The sequence below is a fragment of the Passer montanus genome, unplaced genomic scaffold (genome assembly GCF_014805655.1).
Source record: "Passer montanus isolate IOZ18808 unplaced genomic scaffold, ASM1480565v1 scaffold16, whole genome shotgun sequence".
Taxonomy (NCBI): domain Eukaryota; kingdom Metazoa; phylum Chordata; class Aves; order Passeriformes; family Passeridae; genus Passer; species Passer montanus.
Window position 1 is genome coordinate 7582086 of NW_024363160.1, and position 19319 is coordinate 7601404.

General features: G+C 37.7%; 1 long non-coding RNA gene across 1 annotated transcript in view; it reads right to left on the minus strand.

Annotated features, from left to right (window-relative positions):
• Positions 1-1990: 1990 nt before the first annotated feature.
• The window catches only part of LOC120499375, a 46595-nt gene continuing 29266 nt past the window's right edge, over positions 1991-19319 (minus strand). The window contains exon 3 of the long non-coding RNA XR_005626865.1: positions 1991-2064. This is a non-coding gene — a long non-coding RNA (uncharacterized LOC120499375). The remainder of the gene's footprint in view (positions 2065-19319) is intronic.

The following is a 19319-nucleotide window of genomic DNA, read 5'->3' on the forward strand; positions in this document are numbered from 1 at the left end:
AAAAGTAATAAAAAACCCAGTTGTTTACTTTGTTGGTTGTTTTTAACTTTTCAGAACCTTTTGCCTGAGTAAAACTTGTTTGTCATTAAATGCTGACAGCTTCAAAAATTGTCTTTGGATTAAGACAAAACAAAGCAATTTTCTTCATCCAGTCATCTAGCATGAGTTCAAATTTAGGAAGTCAAAGTCTGTGATTTGCATAGGGTATATTTAAACAAAGATCTAGGGGATCCACATGTACTGTACATCTTTGACTCCTTGTGTGAAATGAGTTTATGCAAGCCTGTTTCATTGAACAAGGCTATTCAGTTTTGTTAGTCCCCTGAATTAGTTTCTAGGTCAGCAAAGCACTAAGAACATTAGAAAAACAAAACAAAATAACAATGACAAAAAAGAATCTAGACAAAAAAAACAAACAAAAACAACCAAACAAACCATCACCGAAAACCTCTAGAGCCTAAAAGACTATATCCTTGTTATGTAAGTCTTCCTGCTCACACACTTCGAGTTAAAACACCTCCTTTGAAGAACAGAAATGGGATTGCTCAAAGTTAAGCACATGAAAAAGAGGAATCAAGGCTAAAGACTGTTTTGCCCAGTGGAAAACTCTCCAAGTTGTATTATTTCAGCTCCTATAAATATCCTAATAGGATTTTCATGCTGCATTGGAAAATTCCACAGCAGCAACTCAGTCTGTTTTATATGTAATTCATTCCCCTCCTTCTTTTATGCCTGGTCATTTTTTTATGTACAAACATGATACACAGTTTACCAAAACATTTGGTAATTGTCTGAGTGAATCAAACAGTTGTAAAACCTGCATCATGCAAAAGCTCAAGGCAACACTAAATTTTGCCCTGCTCATGATCATTTTTAATGCTGCCTGTATTTGTGTAAGTCACAGAGAGCCAGCACCACACAGCAGACAAATGTAAAGTCATTTTCTCTTTTCACTGTATTATTGAAATCAGTGAAGCATAAGAAAAAACAAAAACAGAAAGAAAAGTCTTTCCCATTTCCATAGCAGATCAGGCTACAGTTGTATGTTTATTTTTGAAAAATTAAATGAGTCTGTCCAGCTGCTTTGTTTATAACTGTATTTCTTGTTTTTCCTAAGTTTTTTCCTACAGTTTCCAATTTAGGAAAACCTAGAGAGATTATTTAGATGCATTCGACTTGAAGCACCTTGGCCCTAACAAAGTACCATAATAAACCAAAACCTGGAACAGTCTCCCTGTGGACTGCCTTAGCAGAGTCACCTTCATACAACTACATCTTCATCTTCATCTCTACCCCACATTTAACCAGACACTAACCATCAATAAACAGACAACAGCAGACACAGGATTACGTGTTAAAGTCCTGCCTCCCATTCAAAGTCAAATCATTTGCTTCCTGTTGGGACACCGACCTTTCAATTCTCTGAGGCCAGACACCAAAGTAGACAGAAAGGATCTTCTTAAAAAACAATTTCCTGGGGCACAATGATACCATGATACCTGTCTTTTGGAGCTTTTGACAGGGCTAGGGTATTTTCTAAGAAAGAGGAGTTTCAAAGTGTGCGGCTCCCACTGTAGGACGAATCCATCCTAGTCAATACTTGAGTATTGAATATCACAGTTACCTTGCAGTTAAAGTTTGCAAGTTGTTTCTAGCTGATACTGAACTGAAGGCTTTTACTGCTTCAAAAGGGTTGCCAGGCACCAGCCTGGATTTAGTTGCTTTCAGATATAATGTCTTTGTCTCCTAAGGCAGGGTCCTACATAAAGGATTTTTGAGATGTTGAGGTTTAAACTATGGAGGATTCAAACAGATCAGTGCTAAAAGTGAGCCCATTTTAGAAGGAGTCCTTACCTGTCCTACTTCCAGCATGTAGGAAATTATAAAACTGGGATGTGTCCTTTAGCATCTCTGTGCCTTCGTTTCCCTGCAGAGGATGGCAGCCAAAATCTTCAGTCGCTGTGGTACAGCACAGATTGTGCAGCCTTTCCTTGCCAGACTTCAGGGATACTTCTCAAGGTGACTGCCCTCATTCATACATCTGGGGTTTTCACAATCAGAATCCTGGAATGAAAGCCAACATATTACTGTCAGTGCAATAGATTAAAATGCTGATGCTGCAAAAAGAAATAAGGGTAGAAGGTTCTGGATTCACAGACTCATTCAAAAGCAATATAAAATAAGTAGGGAAAATGACTATGTGGTACTGAAGCACAGTGGTGCCCATACTGAGAAAAAAGAGCAACCGTTTCATTCTGCTGATTTAGAGGGAGGCTGCCAAGGCACATCCAGTAAATAACTATTGTTCAGAGTCATCTGAACAGGGTTCTCTAAAAGCTGAGTTTGATATACAGGAGAAATACTCAACTGACTGTTTGTTATACAATAAGAATTGACTGCAGAGGAACGGACTTCATACAGAAACTAGAGCTGTATTTTGAGTTAGGAAAAGCTTTTTATTCTGTGCATTGAAGTCCTGGGCTTTATTCTATTGGAATTTACTTTCCCAGATGGCTCAGAATGCTGCCTGTCCTTGCAGGCTGTTCAGGGGCCAGGTAATGGGCAGTGGTGTTGCAGAAACACAAAACAACTTCAAAGTTTCCTGACAAACATGACTAGGAGGAGGACGAGAAACAGAGTCTACTCAAGAGCCAAGTCTGCAAGCAGTTAAAAATCAATCTGAAGAGGGATGCTGTGCCTGTGAAAGTGAGGAGGGAGCACGTGCAAAGCAGTTGAAACAGTTATGGTTTTGTGCTTTGTAGTTAACTTGGTGTTAAAAAACACACAGCATTATTTTTAGCTCTTAGAAAACCCGAGCAAAATGCTCCAGGCAGCTGCTATCTCTTCGGTCTTGAGTAAACATTTGGTTTTTGTCAGTTTGATGTTCAGTCATCAGAATGTGGAACTTCCTACTTTCCCTTTCCCTTTTAACTTTCCTTGTCCTTGTCCTCGTTTGTGTTGTTCCACAACTTTCTGGAGCCTGCAGTTTTTAAGAGGAGGAGCTGCCTCTCTCTGAACCATTTCCCAATTCATAGGTGTTTGAGATGGTCAAATGTCTGATGCACCTGATTATCTGTCTGAAAGCTGAGTTTGATTTGTCTTCTTCAGACAAGTATTTCTCACATAAAGAAAAAAAAAGAGACAGAGAGAATATAGGGGAGGTCATGCATAGAGTTTTAATTTTGTTTGCCTCCTTCTCCCCACACAGAGCTTCTCAGTCCTACCAGCTGGACCCATTACATTGCCCCTTGATGCCAAGGTGATAAAAGAGGAAGTATGGCTGATTTGTATGTTGTTCACATTCATTCCCTGCTCCTGACTGGCCTATTCTAAATAATATAAAATGAGTCAGTCAATTTGGAGTAGAGCACAGATCACAAGATGTTGTTGAGGATAGTGTCACACATCCAGATTCTGGGAAATAGTGTCATCCAAGGTCCATTCTGGATTGTTACTACAATCAAACACTGCCATGGGTTGACACTGAGGAAATTAAAGAAATTTCCTTCATTGGAACAAATGAGGACTCCTAACAAAACCTTGTGATTGTAACCTCTGCAAGTAATGGTGAGCAGAATGCAAGTGTTACTTCCTATGCCTTCCTGGATGTCAGAAATGTGGACTGTATATTCTGATGGATTTCAGGATAATTGACATTCTAGCATGTCACCAGCTCAATAATTGAGGTACAGCTAGATTTTTCAGCCATTTATTTGCAGTGAGGCTGAGTCCAGGACGTGCCACATTTCTGATACTTCTCACACCTGAGTGTTGGAAGCCTTGCTACCTCTCAGAGTGTTATATCCTGGGGGCATTCAGCATATGGCTCCAAATAAAAATAAAAATACTACTTTTTGTTCTGGGGTCAGGGATGGGAGGAAGTGGAGGGCAAATGATTGGGGTCTGGGTAAAATTTGCAGTCTTTCCTCCATTTTTTGGTGTGCTAGAGCCAGCCAGCAGTATGTGTCTGGAAAAACATGACCAGAAAGGATTGCTGACCTCAGCAGCAAGGAGCAAGTTCATTAAGGCACACAAACCTCCTTTTTTTCTTGGATGGTACAATGTGCTGTTGACTCACATGGGCCACACAGTCTAATCCTAAATTATTAAGAATGACCCAGATCCTGGCACTCTGGCTTCTGCTGATTAACATCTTACTCTGCAAGCAATTTAGTCTAGCTTAAGTGGGGCTGCATCTTCAAATTAATTTTCAGTATAAAGATGAAAGCATCATGCCATATAACTCTAACCATGGTTCCAACAGATCCAGATAGGAATTATAACATGCACCAGAAGGAATGAAAATAAATTTGCTCTGGGTTCAGAGCGGTCTGGTAAAAATAAGAAAAAAAGAGAATGAATTCACAATCCTTGATTATATAAATAGCACCTGTTTTGACAAATTTTGAATGCTTGTTTTCTCAATTAGCATGCTTCCAAAGTACCACTTTTTTTTTCATAACATAAATGACAGCATTGACAAAAAATAACACAGGCTGTTACTATATATATGTTTATAATCCTTAAGTTTTGCAAGGAAGAAATTGTTGAATTCATCCAGGAATTCATTCAGTTAACTTGTGCACACTTGCTTGGTCTTCAGCTGCAGTGCAACACATAAATATCTGCTTATTGGGTCTCAAAAAGCTGTGATCCTCAGCACTGGTCATGTACTCAGATGTGGATAATGGGCCAGTGCTGCAAGGTCCTCATTAATGACCTTGTCACTGATACAGAGTGAACCTTCAGCAAGTTTTCAGACAATAGAAAACTAGGAGGAGTGACTGATACCCCAGATGTCATGCTGCCATCCAGAGGGACCTCAACAGCTGGAGAAGTGAGATGATGAGAGTCTCATGCTGTTCAGTGAGGGGAAGTGCAAAGCCCTGGCCTGGGAAGGAACAACCCCAGCACCAGCACAGGCTGGGAACCCACCCCTCTGGAAAGCAGCTTGGCAGAGAAGGCCCTGGGGGTCCTGTTGGGCACCAGGCAGGACATGAACAGCACTGTGCCCTTGCCACTAAGAAGGTGAGAGGTGTCCTGGGCTGCATTAGGCAGAGGAACGTCAGCTGGTGGAGGCATGTGGTTCTCCCTCTTCAGTCACTGCAGTCTGCTGTGCACATGTGATACTGGAAATACTGGAGAAGAATCCAGTGAAATGCACAAAACTTATTAAGGGGCTGCTGCATCTTACATACAATGAGAGAATAAGAGAACTGTGACTGGCCAGCCTGGAGAAGAGACAGTGCAGGGAGTCTTATCAGCATACATAATGGGAGGGCATAAGGAAGACAGAAAGATTCTTCTCATGAATGCTCAGTGACAAGACAAAAGGCAATGAGCACAAATTGAAACACAAGGAAATCAGTCTTGTCAGCATACATAAATATCTGATGAGAGGGCATAAAGAAGACAGAAAGATTCTTCTCATGAGTGCTCAGTGACAAGACAAAAGGCAATGAGCACAAATTGAAACACAAGTAAATCCCTCTGAAGTATATGAAAAAACTATTTTACTGTGGGGATAGTCAAACACTGGCATAGATTACCCAGAGTGGATGTGCAGTCTTCATACTTTGAGATATTCAAAACCTAAATGGACTTAGACCTGAGCAACCCTCTGTAGCTGCCCTCGCATGTGGTGAGGGGTTCCATTAATGAATTTTCAGAGGTTCTTTCCAACCCCAACTTTTCTGTGATTGCACCAATACTTTTCACACTACACCAGAAATATTGCAGCAGTATTCTTTCATCTGGTTTGTATTTGCACTTCTGATGTGTCTGCAAATAACAGACACATTTTTTGCTCTTAGCGTTCAAGCTAATTATTCACTAGGGCTCTTTAGGATTTGGGTAGCTTTTACCATATTTAGGCATTAATGACCAAGAATCAAGATGCCACCTTCTGTGCAGGACAGCACTGAAAGACTCACACTCAGAAATGCCCCAGCAGGGTGGATTTAAACAAGCTCTTTCCCTAGTGAGACCATCACAGCCACTTACAAAATGAAGTGATTTAACTCATGGGTGTCTGTCCAGGATTTTCAAAGAGGCTTACAAATTAGACATCACACTTAGTCTGCAATTTTTTGTAAGACCCAAAGCAAACCCTGTAAGGCCCTAGGAAGCATGGCAAGCATTTTGATTGCACACTCCTGAAAATGAACAGGGCTGAGAACCACACCTCCATCATGTTGAAGCGTGAGGCACAGGAGAGATGGGGAACACAAGCCCATTTTTGGCACATGGCTTGTTTTTCCAAACATCTAAAAAACATTTGAAAATTATCATGACCTACTTAGAAAAGTGAACAGGCTGGGAAAAACAAGTATAAGCAAAATATTTACAAAATTAGGACAAAATATACATAAGTAAAACTTGCAAAAATTATTTGTAAAGCTCCTTACAACTCATTTAAAGTTTTGCTCATCCACTGAAGTCAAGACAAGAACATTACAGATTATTATTCTATTCAGCCAAACCAGATGGGATTCACCCATTGCAACAATTCAACTTCCCAAAGTATATTTGTCTGTTCTCTCTAATCCCTCTTTCTCTGACATTAATGCAAGAGTCATTGTAATGGGTAGGCTTGTTATGAAGAACTCAGTAGTAATAAAAAATATAAAAATTGGTGTTCGTGTATTGCTCTTGTTGTTGAAGAATAAAATTATACTGTAAATTAAATCTGATTTTATGACATTTTGCATGCATATAGATCTTCATGTGAACTCAGGGGAGCATACTTTATTTGAGCTCTGTATTCCTTATACTTTTTAATTAATTTTTCTTTGTAATTCAGAATAAGTTTCTAATGGATTCGTGGAACAATATGGGGTCACTTGGGGGTGATTTTAATACCTGCAATTCCCCTGGTTATTAATCAAAGACTTTTTAGCCTTTTAGATAAATTATCTGCCTTCTGTTTAGAAGATTGAGATTAAGCATGTGAGAGAAATTGTCCCTACTGACATAATGGAAAAAAAGTCACGAAAATACAAAATGCAACATTTTGGGTATCTCACAAAACTAGAGAATATGCTGCAGATTTTCAATTTTCTTTCATCTAGCTTCATGAAAATTGCTATAAAAATAGTAATGATTCTGAAAAGGGGTGATTTTCATTTACTGCCTATAAATCTCAGAAGCTGTCAGATCCAGTAAAACTTCTTTTACTTGAGGATTTACCATTTACAACTGACAGGTTTTTTAAAAAATTGTTTGGCTTTTTAAGCACCTAAAAAAAAGAGCTGTCCACTTAGCAAGTTTAGTTGGGGATCTAAATTTGCATGCCCTTCAACAGTGGCTATTACATTTTCATCCACTGAATGCTGAATCATAGAAACAGCAGTTTTTGTGAAATTAATTTGATTTCTCTTGACTTCATGATATTCAATAATTAGAAAAATCCTGGTTGATTTTCTGTTCACTAAAGAAATAAACCAGTTTGTTTTCCATACTTTTTCACTTGATCTAGGACAGCACAACTGTTATGTCCTCAAGGGCTACCAAAGACAAAAGAACATACATCTGAATTGATACATTTAGTGTATGTTTATATATGCAAAAGTATATGTAGCCTAATATCCAATCTCATAGTTCTGCTCATCATTTAACAATGATTAATCTATATCAAGAACTCTCAAAAACCAAAGAATTTAAAACAGCTGTGGACTTGACTTCAACTTTTCACATACAAGCATCCTCAAGGTGTGTGAAAATTCAGTGCTTGTCTCTAGCTCACTTCTGTCTCTCTGTCAAAATGAAATTAATCACATTTCACAAAAGCATTTCAAGTATTTTCAACAGCTCTGTTATCATAATGTCTAAGTATTTCACAAATTTTCTTCACCTGAAGAAGGACCTGATTTATCAGTTGGCTAACCTGAGACATAGCTGCCCCCAGAGGACAGTGGTTTGAGCTGTTCAGGTTACCTGGGGGATGTGAAGCAGTTTAGCTGCATCTGTGCATTGATCCAGCTGGCTGGATTCACCTGGACCTCTAACGCATCCAGGTGACTCATGAGGCTCCATCACCTGCTTCCACTGTACTGCTTACAAACTCCAACAGGCTCCTTCAGCCCATGTTGTGCAGCAAGACATTTTATTCTTTCCACTGCATGAAGCAAAGGGTAGGCTGGTTGTTTGAAGGCATGCAGAAGTTGGTCAGAGGACCTGGGCAGCACTGCTTTCATAAATCTGAGGTTGTTACTCATTCTGCATCCTGTCTCCTTTCTTAGCCACCAACCACACATAACTGAGAAAGTAGCAAGGTAAGGGGAAGACAAAGAAGAAAGTCAGCAAAAATTATCAGCAAGAAATAAAGAAACCTAAGTGGGTAAAACCTCCCTCCCCCATATTTGGGGCCAAAACAGACCTAAGAAACATTTTTCACTTTCATCCCTCAGAAGCAATTTTCTGTGAAGAGAAAATACCATGATGAAAGCCACATAGAGAAGTCAGAGAACAGACATGAGATGGACAAAACAGCCCTTGAAGACAGCTCTGCACAGGGATGTACAATGTTGTCCATAGCAAGTATTTCTTTCCTAAGGAGAGCACTGCACATCACTGCACAGGGCTGCATTTCATAAATTGGAAACCATCTTCAGAAAAAATACATTTGTACACATCATAGGGTATACAATGTATACTTTGATTCATCATCGTGATATTGTGAATGCTACGTGTCTTTTCTTCCTAAAAGAATACTTCAAAGGTCTCAAAATTTATTCTGCCAACAAAGCAGAAAGATTAGCATAAGTACAAGTTTTCTCCATGTGGTGTAGAATATGTAGCACACATTTTGCATGTTCATGGAAGGAAACAGTCAAAATATATATTATATATACATGTATTCATCTATATACCAAAAATGGAAGAAGAGAAGACACACTGGCTTCAAGAATGTGCCTGTATCAGCAGATCTTATTAAGACATATGTGCTGCTTGTATTCAAAAACTGGGCTTAACATTTTGCAGAGCTGTCTCATTCTGAAAGTGAAACAATTCTTCATTTGCCATGATCCTTTCATGAACTTGTGGGTAACTTTATGACATTAAACCTGTCAGAAGCATATTTGTTTAGTAATTAGAATACTAAAATGGTTATTAGGAATATCACCCTAATTTTCTATAATTCAACTCTCAGCTTTATTCAGGAGCACAAGTGGCCAAATGGCTCAGCCTCAAATGTGAAAGAGAGGGAAGCAGTGTCAGACCAGATGGCTGTTGACCTTAAGGCAAGATAGAAACGGATGGGAAAAGTTTTTCTCAGCTGTGCTTCTTGTAGGCACTGCTCCAGAAACTCACCTAGTCCTGGTGATGGAAAAAGTTTTACTATTTAGTATTGAAGAAGTTCTGATTTTAAAATAATATATTTGTTTGTAATAACACAGATACTTTTTAAAATTCCCTTCAAGATACATAAATTGGATGACAACAGGAAAAAAAGCAATGAAATTTACTTTCTTGAATCACAGCATTGCAGGGTTTGAATCCTATGAGAGAATCATCTCTTCTAAAATCACACACTGCCAACAATCATTACCATTCTTCAGAGCTGACCATTGGAACAAAATTCTAAAGAAAAAGAACCTATATTTAAGCTAAATGCGTGTTTTCCTTTTGAAATAACTTGCAGTTTGAAGGTTCTCATTCTCCACTATATGAAATGTATTATGATAGGAAGTTTTCAAAAACTGATACAAGACTTTGAAACAGCCTGAAATTGTCATTATTATTTTCATTTTTCTTTGACAGAATTTGGTATCTACTGTATTTATCCTAGTTAAAAGAAATCAGATTTCCAAATTTGAAATTCTCTATAAAATGTCAGTCACTCTGTATCAAAACAAATGCAGTGTCTGATTCAAGGTTTGGGTCAAAGACTTTTGAAAACAGTGGAAGATATTTATGTCTGTGTACTCTGGTTTTGATCCACAAAGGCTAAATGTATAGGCTATGAGATCAAATTACATACAGGAGTCACCTCTCTGTAGCTGTATACCTTGACCTACTCTAGTTCTTTGCTCTTCTAATGGTTTATCCATGACCTAACAGATAAACAGAATGGAACATAATCAGAAAATCATGGGTAAGTTACAGAAATATAAAAGTAAACACCTCCTCATTTATTTTCACATGTACAGAGGAAAAAAAATTATTTTCATATTCTTCTTGGGAATCCATTTGAAGCATTAATCAAGCATGTTAACTTGAATGTGGTAAGAAGGTCTTCAAAGTATTTTTTACCATTTTGTAGTTTTCTGTGGTTTATCTTGCTTTTCAGTAGTTCTTCTAATATTGCCAAGATATTATTCCTGAGAGTGTAATTATGCTGTGTAATAATGTATGTGCTGTATTCTTTGGAGTGGGTCAAATAACCTTCATAGTGCATTCTTAAAGAATCAGTGATGCCTAAGGAGTCTACAATATATGCTGCTGACTGGGAAATTATATTTGTATTTAATTATGCACTACTGGCTGGAATTGAGAACATATTGCACAAAATGGCTTTGACTGACTTTTACATACTTTCTGCAGGTGTTATTATACACCAGGCTAACATAGTTATCTCAGTGCTATATGGAAATGAAGGAGTTCAGCACTGAGGGTGTTCTATATTTAGAGGTTCACAATTGTGTAGTTTGCTTTCCTGGTCATGCAACACCTCTCATTCAGACAAACCATACAAGCTTGCAAAAAATCATATACACCCTGCAGAATTTGATATTTGGTAATGAAAGCCAGGTCTGTTAGCAGAGCAGAGAATGCTAGTGTTTTGTATTCCCCAAAATACACTTGATTTCATGGGAGCCCTACTGAGTGGCATCAAATGAGAATCAGGCTTTGTGTGCACTGTCCCATGGGAATGTCGTGGGTTTGTTACATGAAACCCATAAATCACTTTGATGTTATCTGGACCTGTATTATCATAGGAACTCTAAAGGCTGGTAAAATATGCTTCTGAATCATGCAGAATGTACTTATTGCTCCTGGGCATTGAGTCAGATATTGAGACTGCACCCCACTGTGCCCTGAAACACATATTTTGTGCAGCATGGGTGTATATGTGGCCAGAAGGAGGCCATTATCTGTACTTTGATTACTCTTTCATTAGATCTTTGCACAGCTATACTGACAACTCTTCCTGTTTCTGTTTGAAAACACAAACAAAAGCTAGCGAGCACTTTCCATGTTTTCACCCTGCAATATTTGAAGATTATATTGATTTGAGAAAATGAGCAAATAATGAGAAGTACTGCAGTCCAGGACAGGAAGATGGAGAACTTTTAAGTGCCAGGACTAATAGATGACAAACATAATTTGTTGATGGTAAGAGCAAAATTGTGAGTTTTTCAGAAACAACAAAAGGTAAGAGTTATCTTCTAATTGGTAAGAAACTGAGGCATCCTGACACAATAAAGGTTTGTAGATTGCTGAAAACCAATATTTTTTAGCCCTGAATTCAATGCTCAGGCACAATGATGAGTTCAACCAAGCTGTAGAGATGCATCCCCAGATAAAAATGTTACAAATCAAAGCTAAAATCACAACTGTATAAGACAGTGACAGATGCTGAGAGTATGGCATCATACCAGGCAGAGTGTCCCAGGAATCTGAAGTCTGGGTATCCCGCAATACACACAAATACTGTAGAGCAAAACTGGACTGCAAAAAGACAGAAAATAAAATCACCAGAGAAAAGACTATAAACTAACTGCACTGAGAAACAAAATTAGGAATTCTTAATCACACCATTAGGTACCAAGAAGGTTGAAAACAAAAGCCTTAGTAAGAAAATTCCCTTCAGGAATTATTTTTCTTTTAAAAACTCACTGAATCGTGAAGCACTTGCGAACTTAAGTGACTACTTGATTTTCTAAACAAAGGAGACATAGGGAGCTACATGGCAAGAGAAAAGGGCAGGAGCAGAAAAGAAAGGGATGGAAAGCAAGAAATAACTATAATAATATTTTAGCACCTAAAGGCAGCAGCAGAAACTGGGCAGAGATGAACCAGACAGTGAGCATATGCAGAGCAAGAGACAGACTTTTTAGCCAAGGGCATACACTTTGAATCCTGCTGCAAATCTCTAAACAAGTGACTGTATGCACAAAAGTGCATTGTGTTCTTATCAGGCTCAAAAGGTTCTGCTGAATGCTCACTCCTTTGATAACTTAGCAAAGAGACTCAGATTAAAAAGTTACACAGAACAGCAGGTCTGCAGACGTGTCCATGCATCCAGCTCTCAGTGTCTGGCTAGGAATACCTCATCTGTTTCTGTGGGTCTGCCTGCTACTGAAAACATAATTTGCAGCACTGATGCCTTATGGTGGATCTCTAGTTCTGGTTGCTGGTTTTGAAAATTGTTCTGCCTGGCCTTACTTATGAGTACAATGTTTTTTCACAGAGATCCTCATGCATACTTAATACAAATTACTGCCATAGAAAATCCTATTTGACCCAGTGTAAGAGGGTGTATTTAAACATAATACTATGTTTAAATCCAGTTTCAAAAAACAGGAGAAAGGATCTTAAACCTTTCAATTCAGAACTTGATGGAGTTGTGGAAACCAAATGCTTCAAATTCTCAATTCCAGATTTAAAAAAAATGCAGCTTAAAACTTGTCTGGACACAGATCTAATTCAAAATCATGACAGGCAATAGAAGACCTTCAAAGTGCTTTGTAAACAGGTAGGGCTGCTGCCCTTTGGGTCCAGCAGTTGAGTTTTGCTCAAGTAGTTTTTGCCTTTCTGGCCAATTAGCAATTGCATTGAAATCACTTACATATTTCCATTTTTTTTTTCTTTTGAACTCTGTGTTTTCCAACACATTCTGAATTAATGAATGAGAGTGCCAGCTAATTTGTACTACACAGAATCAGTTTCTTAATACTTTAAAATATTTTTCCTCTTTTGGTTACACCTTTTATCTTTTTTATCTTTTTTTTTAATGTTGTTCTTAGCAGGATTGGTTTTAGTGGAATCACACAAGATGATAGTCAGATAACAGAACTGGGTTCCAATTCATGCTATAAAACATTTCTAATTCTGGACTACAGTAATGATAATTATTCTTGTGCTCTGACTTTTGCTGTACTCATTACCACTTACCTCCTCCTTTACTCAAGTATTTTTCACTTTATTAGACTTTCCTCCTTTAGGCACAATTGTCATTTATCAAAACTCTGTAAGACTTAAAAGTGCTACACAACAAACATAAACTAATGTTACAGCTTCTGGAATAAGACTGATCTTGTTAGCATTAACCCTTTGGGTTTTTTTGTTTCTTTAACATAGAAAATGAAGCCTGCAAGGACTCATCTTTCAGTGTGTATCCCAAACCATTAATTCAAATACTTCTATTCAGATAAAATGAATTTATTAAGTAGGGCTTTTTTTTTTAAGTAATTACCCATTTTCTTCTGTGGATTCCATATCTTGTTGCTTATTCAATTTCATAAAGAAAAATAATAGTACTTTGGCTTCCACAGAGTAGAGAGATTTGATTTAGAAGTGGGTTCCTGAGAAATATTTAATTTGCAGTAACTCTTAATTGCTACTATTAAAATAGCAGGTGTCAAAAATGTCCTGTTCAATGTCAAAAAGATTACTCCTTTGTATTTTCATCATATTCTGATATTATTGTGGTACTGTATTTACAGAATCAGAGAATGGGTCAGTTTGGAAGGGACCACAGTGGGTCATCTGGTCCAACCTCCCTGCTCAGGCAGGGTCATCCCAGAGCACATGGCACAGGATTGCATCCAGATGGTTCTTAAATATCTGTAGAGAGGGAGACTCCACAACCTCTCTGGGCAATCTGTTCCAGTGCAGTCAGCCACACAGTAAAGAAATTTTTCCTCATGTTTATGTAGAACTTTCCATGCATTGGTTTCTGCCCCTTCCCTCTTGTCCTATTGCTTGGCATTTCTGAAGAGAGCATGGATCATCTTCTTGGCACTCTCCCTTGAGATATTTTTACACATTAATGTATATTCACAGTTGTCCCTTTTCAGTTGTCTCTTGAGGCTGAACAGGCCCAGCCCCCTCAGCCTTTCATCGTAAGAGATGCTCCAGTCCCTTGATCAGCTTTGTAGCTCTCTGCCAGTCCTGCTCCAGGAGCTCCAGGTCTCTGCTGGAGAGCTCTACTGCGGAGCCAGAGCTGCGCACAGATGGGGCTGAGGACAGGGACAAGATAATCATCAACCCACTGGCAATGCTCTTCCCAATGCACCTCAGGATACCATTGACTGTCTTGGCCACAAGGACACGCTGCTGGCTCACGGACAACAGATGTTGTCCACCAGGACCCCCAGATCCTTCTCTTTCCACCAGGTTGGTCCCCAGCCTGTGCTGGTGCATGCGGTTGTTCCTCCCCAGGTGTAGGACCCTACATTTGCTTTTGTTGAATTTCAGAAGAGTAAAGAAATTTTTCCTCATGTTTAGGTAGAACTTTCCATGCATTGGTTTCTGCCCCTTCCCTCTTGTCCTATTGCTTGGCATTTCTGAAGAGAGCAGATGTTGTCCACCAGGACCCCCAGATCCTTCTCTTTCCACCAGGTTGGTCCCCAGCCTGTGCTGGTGCATGCGGTTGTTCCTCCCCAGGTGTAGGACCCTACATTTGCTTTTGTTGAATTTCAGAAGATTCTCTGCCCAAACTATTATTAAAATGCTTAATTTATCACTGTTTTACTAATTTTCTTAATTATTTTTACTAATGTGCTTCATTAATTTGCTTTACATGAGAACTACCTGCTCACCTTTAAATTTTTACAGTGCCTACTCTTGGTTAACTCACAGTTAGAGTTGTTCAACAATTGGACATGGTGAAGACAGTGGCAGGACAGGCAAGCCCCCATGCCTATTTCCAGTAAGAGTCTATTTGAGCTAAGCAAGAGGTTAAGAAATGGGAATGACAGCAGAGCAGCTCTGCTTCTGCACTCAGGCTTGGCCCTCTCTCATGTGGGATATCTTCTCATTAGTGTCAGATACAAAGGGTGAAAATTTATCTGTATTAAAATGTGTCATGAAAATATTAGTGTACTTTACATGAGTTACTAAACAGCCTTTGCTGGTGAGAAATTTCAGTTATTACTTACCTGACACAAAGCATTCAATATTTCATCCGAAGTCCTCAGGACATGGAAAACGTCTCTGCCTCCTTCCCCCCGAAAAAACTACTTTACAGAGCAGTCTTTAAATTCTCTAATAGTGTTCTGAAAAGGCGATAATTAGGAAAATATCTCTATTTCTCTGAAAATATGTCTATTTTCAGAGAAATAGAGATATTCTTCTGAATATCTCTGTATTTCTTTTGAAAAGAAGTAAAAAAAAAATAGAGGACACATACAGCATGTACAATTTATTGTGTCCTTTACCTGGTATCTCCTTATCTTTTTATGAAGAGAATTCATGAGTGAAAGCTGCTTCTACTGGAATGTCAGTAACAATGTCAGTTCATGAGATCCAACTTCAGGAGAATTATAGAGGATACATACAGTATCTACAATTTATTGTGTCCTTTGCCTGGTATCTCCTTATCTTTTTATGAAGAGAATTCCTGAGTTCTACTGGAATGTCAGTAACAATGTCAGTTCATGAGATCCAACTTCAGGAGAATTTCCTTGTGGTGCTGCTGTAAATAGCTTGTGTTGATTGGGCTTGTTGTATTTGAATTTGCTGTTGTCTGAGTAAATTACATGTTGGAAGCATAGGACAAAATAATGCATGTGAACTACTAAATTAGCTGGAGTTTTATTCTTCTTGAGCCACAAAGCCAGACTCTGTTGTTCTTTTCATATGGAAGGATACTGCAGGGAATACTTAGTGCACAGTAAACTGTGGCTCCAGCTTCACAGGGAAAAGGAGGAGAGATGCCTTGATGCTTTTAAACACGAAACTCACCTCTCTTGGATCATGGCAGGGGGCTTACAACTAAAGGTGTAAGATGCTATGTGAAAAGTGATCCAGCAAATTGCAGAACTTCACAACTGGGAGACTGAAACATGTCCTGAAAGATAACTGATTTTTGTATAATTCATGTTATACAGCAGCTTCCTTGTATGATGGTAACATTTGGTAAAACTACTGGTTTGCTCACATATGAAAACAAGCTCTGTTACCATGTAAGCACACAGCAATTTTTGACATGGATGGTACGGGATGATGAACTGTATGACTTGCTTCAGCTTAAAGATGAAATTTCAGGCAATGGTGAAGTTTATAAGCTCATATAGCCTTGTTTAAAAACTGATCTTAAGAATAAAAAATACTGTTTCTAGCAAAGACTCACTGCAAACAAAAAAAAGAGAAGCCTTACAAATGAGATATAGTTCCATTTTACTGTCAGTTAATCCTCCATCAATAAATTAAATCATATTTATCCCTAGTGTAATATCTTTGTGGCTCCTGTCTTATCCATTTGTTTGTTTATTTATTGTTTTGTTTCAGCTACCCAGAAAAAGCTTATTCCAATGTGCTTCTGAGAAAAGTTCTTTATTTCTGAAACTCTGCTCCTAACACCTAGACCTCTGCTCTGATAAAGCATTCATCTCTTTAGAAGCCCCTTATCTTCATGTTCCTCACAGTTCTGGGGTGCAACTTTTCTAAGACCGTGTCTCTGTGTTACCTCTGGAGCTGGGGCTTAAAAATTGGGTCTTGGCTCTACACTCTCTCCTGAATGAATTGAATGCATCTCTCTGTTTGCTCAACATGTATGATCCCACCATTCACAGGCCACACCACTTCTCCTCCTCTGCCTGTGTTACTATTTAATAAAAAATATTCTACACTTCATGTGGAGTACACATTTCCTCTTTAAAAGTTACCTTCCTTATTTAAAAATAAAAGTAATGAAAACCTCTTTATTACAAACCTTCATAATTTTTCTTTACCTGTGTAACTATTTGATACAAATTTATTGTACAGAACTCTGATTTTTTAGGTTTTGTCTTCTGCATTACTTACTGCCTTAATGCATTTTTTGGGAGAAGGGTTTGGGCTTCTGATCATTTCTATTCCTAAGGGTATCCTAATTATTTCATCTATTCTTACATGTGAGATTTGGGGGTTTGGGGTGAGTTTTTTGGGGTTTGGGGTGGGATTTTTGGGGGATTTGGGGTGGGATTATGTGTGCTAATTAAGAATTACTTAAATTTGTTTGAAAAATAACATCTTTCTTTCACATAGATCTCCAATTAAACTTAATGATCACCTCCAAACAGTTAAGTGAGGATCCATAACAGCTCTGGATTTATTTTCTTTTCTCTGAATTTTGCTTCAGATCCTGTTTTAACTTCTTCTGATCATTTCTATTCCTAAGGGTATCCTAATTATTTCATCTATTCTTACATCCCAGAGATATGATCTCACAGCTTTCATCCTTCGTTTTATTCCTTCTGATACAATCAGTTAGCTCACATTCAAGAATTTGTAACTTTTTCATAGCCAAAGAAATTGTTTATGAATGTAGATGTTTCCTTTCTGGAATCATTCTCTTTTTCAACAAGGAATATTTTCCCAGTTCTGTGCCTGGATGCAGTAAGACTAAATAAAGAAGGTGCTTCTACCCTGCCAAATGTTTCCAAATTATTTTCCTGGTACTTTGTCTCTTTAGTTTTCACTCTTATGTCTTTCTCTTTTCCTTATACCATATCTGCGTTCTTAAGGTTGGAATGCTGACACAAATTTAGCAAGAAAATTCTTATGTAGGGGGTCTATTTATTAATGAAGAAAAATTATTCAGCTATAAAGAAAGAAATAATTTTGTTTGATTTCATCAGGAAAGGTGCAAGCATATCTTGAAAGACATATTAAAAATTAAAATTGTATTAAAATCTGATTTATAAAGAATATATGTAAGGTGAAAGCATTTTGTTGGTGCTACAAATTCTTTTTGAACAATGTGGTTGTTGTTTTGTTTTATTTTTCTTTCCTGCATGTAGTCATGAATAGAAATGAACCTACAAGCCAAACTTGACTTTCCAATTGCATGCATTACCATTACATAAAATGGTCACATTTAAACTAACTTAATAATTTTAACTAAATATGTTGGCAAGTAGGATTCCAGCTTGGTCATGGATTTGTATTGTTGTAGAAATAGATAATCAAAATGAAATCCATCTCACATTCCAAAACAGACCGTCTCTTTAGAAAAGAGAAATTAAATTATTAAAGTCTATTTGTGCAACAGTAGAAGGTTGATAAAAATTTCAATAACCATTGCTTTCTATTTAGCAAGAACACAATATTTCCATAAACTTAGTGTGAGCAAAAACCTCTATGTTAAATCCAGAAAGAATAAACTAGCTGAACTTAAAAGGTTCTGAAGTAAGAGTTATTTCAATTTAATAGTTTTATGCTGGTCTCTGAGTACTCAGGGACTTAGTACTTTGAAACAGAATTGGCATAACAATCAGGGAACTGAATGATGTCATTTCCCAAAAGGCCAATTCAGGTTCTCCTTTTCCAGACAGATACTGTATGCTCAAACTTTGTTCTTTATTAAACAGAGATATGTAAACCTCAAGAAGATATTAATTTCAAACTTTCAAATAGAGTTAATACTTGAATTTCATACTTCTAAGGTTAAATCTTCTTTATCAGTTTGATCTGGTTGAGCAGAGAAGGTAAAAAGTACAATTTAAAAAACCCTATAATCTCCTGCCTATTCCAGCATTTTTCTTTGGCTTTATTAATCTCTTCCTTCATTTAAATTTCTCTTTTGTTCTGTTTATGACCATTCCAGTTTTCAGATAGATTCCTGGACCGTGCAGCTGTTCTTTGGCTGAAGTGATATGGAAAGGTAGCTTTGAAGAATTTTCTTGGTAAATTTCATTATTTTCTCCTTCTCTGAAACACTGTTGACAAAGATGAGATTTAAGGTTTAACATTAGTTGATGACTCTTAGCTGAGGTACAAGAACAGTGAAGATACTTCAGTTTGTGTTGTTCAGTATGTTGAATTAAATATTAAATACAGAAGTATATAGTATATGTGTCCAAACCAAGAATTCAAAGAAGTATTTAACAGTTTTAATTCTCTTTCAAAGGGTCTCAGAGCACTCCAGCCTAGATCTACAGATAGATGCTAGGTTCAACAGTGTCTTTGCATGATCCATATAAGATGCAAAATATGTTGTGAAAAGAAATGAATAATTAAAACGCTTCATTATTACCATAGTGCTCGTAATTGGTTTAATTTCTTTAATTTATTTGGAGCTAATTTGATTTCCTTTATCTTACTCTCCTTGGCCTGGATCAATTCCACTTCACATTAGTCTGTGCATCCTAAGATTTTCTTCCAAGAGC